At 52.3% G+C, this 4152-nt stretch overlaps 1 pseudogene; it reads left to right on the top strand.

Annotated features, from left to right (window-relative positions):
* The first annotated feature begins 3264 nt into the window (after nt 1-3264).
* Nucleotides 3265-3385, top strand: LOC144147443 (U5 spliceosomal RNA; annotated as a pseudogene).
* The last annotated feature ends 767 nt before the right edge of the window (nt 3386-4152 follow it).

Consider the following 4152-nt stretch of genomic DNA (forward strand, 5'->3'; position numbering starts at 1 on the left):
ATGCTGCTCTCCAGGCCCTCTTTACCTACCCAGCTTCAGTGGGTGGACAGAAGACAGGCGCGCGGACTGCATATGGGCCCCACGGAAGAAGGAATCACTCCCCAGGGCTGCACTCTGGGCCGTTCAGAAATCTGAACAGAAGTATTTCTTCCCCCTCCTCCTTCTCTGCCGCAAATCTCGTCGCCTCCGTCCGCGGCGCAGAGACGGAGAAGACAGATCGTCTAACACCGGGTTGGAGCTTACTTTAATTTTATAAAAAAAGTTTCCACTCTTGTGCTACACCAATTCAACTCAACCAAACACCGTTCATGCTTCATGCATTCATTTAACCTTAACAAGAATATCTCTTTGAAGTAATAAATGGCGTGGTTAAGTGCATTTCACTTCTCTCTGGTTTTGCTATTTGCAGAGCGATGTGAGTGAGTGTAAGTGACGTCGTATGGGTAATCGTTATGGGTGCCGTTTACAGCTTTGCTTTCCAACCACATTCACGGGGTGGATTGGCGCGATTTTTTTTTGTTACGCTTTCATTTGATTTGATGCGGCTATCGAATGCTCTTATTGCTCCAACCTGAGGCATGATCAGGGCAGACAGTTGAGCAAGTTGCAAACAGTTAATCTTTGATAATAGCGCCAAAGAGCGCAACAAAGGATAGGAATGACAAATACGGGCCCTCTCTCGCAACTAAACATTTTCTTCCTGAAAGGAGAAATGTATAGGCGCGAAATATGCTGGTTATGCAAGCGAAAGGTTGCATAACCAGCTCGGCAGAGATGGACCAGCGTCCTCGCCCTCCTTCCATTGCACAACGTCTGAGCAGAAGCATCGGCCCGGCTTCTGAGCAGAAGCTATAACTCTCTAGTGACACAGTTTTGTGCATATCAATTATTGCAGTCGGGAGAACAGGTTCAGGTACGGTATGGTGCAGGGAAGATGACCGGCATGCGACAGCGCTTGCGCAGAACGGCTGAGACGGGTTGTGTTCAGATGCACCCACAGCATACCGAGCGCAGAACGGCTACTGGTTCTGCGCTGTGCTGTGGCCCCATATTTATCGCAGCCGTTATACCGGCAACCCCTGGCAAAGCGTGATAATAGGCGCTCTCCGCACTGTCCACCCAACAATGGTGCGGCCACACGGCCTGCATCTTCGCTGGAAACGTACACGGCGGGACTGTTAACCAAAACTTAACATTTATGAGAAATAAACATCGAACCCTCCCCCGTTTGGCGTACCTGCATCGACTGGTCGTGCAGTTGTCGCAGGCGCTCGACTTCCTCGCTCGTCAGCGAGGCCGAGGTAGGGGGAGCGAGGACTACACCGGTGGCCGACACGGAAGGAACCACGTCCACCGACTGGAGCTCGTGCGACGCCGACTCTGCAAACCGTGCCCGTTCAACGTTTCTGCAGGAGTGGTCCTCGACGAAGTTTTAAAGCGGAACTTTCTGGCGTCCCTGGCAGACACAACTCTTGTTAAAGGACGTGCTTCAGACTCATCGGTGTCTTCGTCCCATCAGACGGCGGTCAGAAACCCGTGGTCTCTGGCGGCGTCCTGTGCCATTTGAATGACAACAGCTTGTACCTCGGGAAGAGAGCTGAGCAAGATGGCCTCCCACTGCTCATTACTTCTTATATGTATGCCTTGTTCAAAGGTCTGTGGTCCATGGGGGCATTGCCAGATCATGTGTTCCCGCACGGTGCATTCGTCTTTAGAGAGGATGAAAATAAAATCTGTTCTCTCTCTATCTCTTCCTCCCTTTTTTTGACTGATGGGTCATCGCTAGCGACCTGGTGTCTCACATTGTTACTAACGTACAGCTTTTCGAACTACAAACCGAAAAGTATAGCGCGGGGCACGCTGTGCTTACGTGCTTTGAATGCGGAAGCATTATGGCCTCCCCAGGCGATTATTACAGAGCTTTAGAGCCTGCGACTGCGCGCGCAGGCACGGCGGGGAGGGCGCACCCCACCGTAACGATCGCGCGGTCATGGCGAGGGCCGACCGCGGTACGAATTCCCCCTACCGAAACGAATCCGCAAGTGGCCACACGGGCCCCGGTCAACACGGTAACCACGGAACAGGCAGCGCATACGGAGTGCTAAAACCCTATTATCAAAGACTTGTTTTCTGATGCACCGTGTTTGCGTCTCTTTCTTCGCTCTCGTTACTTCGTCTCTTGGCGCGAATTACTTCAACAGGCAGAGTGTCCAGTGTCCACACTTCACTCAGCAGCTTCCCCAGAGTACGAAGTCTGCGTCGTGGCTGCGGTACATTTGTTCTAATCACGTTCCGGCACGTTCACCTTTTATGTAATATGACAGCGCCGCACGCATCATGGGCTAACTCTTGTTCCGCCGATGGCAGAGTCCTGGTGTAGCAATGAGGTAACGCATTCAGCTCCAACTCTGAAGACCTGTGTTCGATTCCTATGCGAGCAACCGGCCCCCCAGCTTTATTCTCAAACTGATTTACTTTATCGAAATTACTGCACAATTTAGAACAAATTTCGCGATTTCGTATGTGTTTGCTACTCTCTACAGCGGCACTCTTTTCGGTACCAGACAATAACTATTTCGCACAATGGGTCGATAGAAGTTTCCGAAGGCACCTAAATCTCCTTACGTGCTTTTGAATGCGAAAGCATTATGGCAATGAGAATTGGGCGAGTGGGCCGTGAGACACTGAACTGCCCCAACTGCGGAGAACCCAAAACAGTCTCATGGCATTTGTCAATGCCCTCATTCCCTCTCATCCCTCCTGAGGGGCCCTGAGGAGGGGGGGGGGGGGGCGGCGGCGTTAGGCAGCTCCTGCTGATCGAGCAGCTCAGGCAACCGGCTCCCTCCAAGCGCTGGTCATTACTCGTGTTCAACCAACCTGTTGCTTCAATAAAGTTTGCTTGCTCTCCATCTCCCTTTCCCTCTCTCTCAAGTGCTTGCGTGTATCACGCGATGAATGCCGTGATCCACACGAACAAGCCGGGCGTGAAACAAGCGCATGCGCGTTCACCACTTACTCCTCTTCACCTCCCAACAATTCTTGCACACCGCTTGACAATATAAAAAAAAACATTTCTCAGAGTTGCTCTTGCCAAAGACTTAACTTAAAATACATTGGACCCAAAGACGAACCTTTTATCGAAACAGTAATAGGGTCGCTTCACGCGTTTTTCTGTCGTGGATTCTTATTAGCGTTAAACGCACCATCGGTGAATGTTAACGCGCCGTGATGGGTGGCCTCCTTGAGGTCGAACGGGATAGGCATACGCTCAGGTCCCTCCGCATGCGCATTAATTTTTCGCCTTTTACTAAAGGTTACCGTGTGGAGGGGCACTTAAATGAGCTTTGTGCTGAATTTTTGAAAGGCCTTGCCCGTTTGGGCGAGGCCTCACATAGAAGTCCAAAATAAGAAATACATCTTTCCGCGGCGTCTCTAAAGCGCCTCTTTGACGACGCCTGTTGAGTGCAGGGTGTAGCACAATGATTCATGTACACTGACAGTTGCAGACGCTAAATTTGCGTGTGCAGAAAAACGCGATGCAGCTACTTCCTTGTGCCCAGAGAGCAAGAAAGAAAACATCCCCCTCGCGAGGGGCACGATCAAATGCAGAGCATTTCTGCGGGGGGGGGGGGGGGGCGCCTGCAAGTCGTATGGATTACGTATTGGTTGTTGTTGTTGTAATTGTTGTCTTCCAGCGTAGACATTGTCGATGAAGTCGATGGTGAAACGTGCCGTGAACCCCCTGCCGCGGCGATGACGCGACGTGGCGCGGCTATGACGCAACACAATTCAACACAATCCACTTTAATCCAATCCAATCCAAGCCAATCCAATCGAATCCAATCCAATGCCCCTCGCGAGAGAGTGTTATAGCGCCGAAATCGCCACCACGCGAACGCGTGATGCTGACGTCACGATCACGCCACAGATGTTAGCGACCGCAGCGCGCGCGAACGACATATGTGGTTTAAGCGCGAACCGACCGCGGCGAGAGAGCGCGATGCGAGCGCCCCACCTGTTCTTGCGCGCGAACCTAACGCGGCGAGAGAGGGTGTTGCGCACGTCCCCACCTGTTGTGCGCCCGAACCGAACGCGGCGAGAGAGGGCGTTGCGAGCGGAGAGAAGCCGAGGAGGACGCGGGGGAGAGGGCGC

This window comes from Haemaphysalis longicornis, unplaced genomic scaffold (genome assembly GCF_048455015.1).
Source record: "Haemaphysalis longicornis isolate Haplotype H1 unplaced genomic scaffold, Haemaphysalis longicornis Haplotype H1 scaffold_7, whole genome shotgun sequence".
Lineage (NCBI taxonomy): Eukaryota > Metazoa > Arthropoda > Arachnida > Ixodida > Ixodidae > Haemaphysalis > Haemaphysalis longicornis.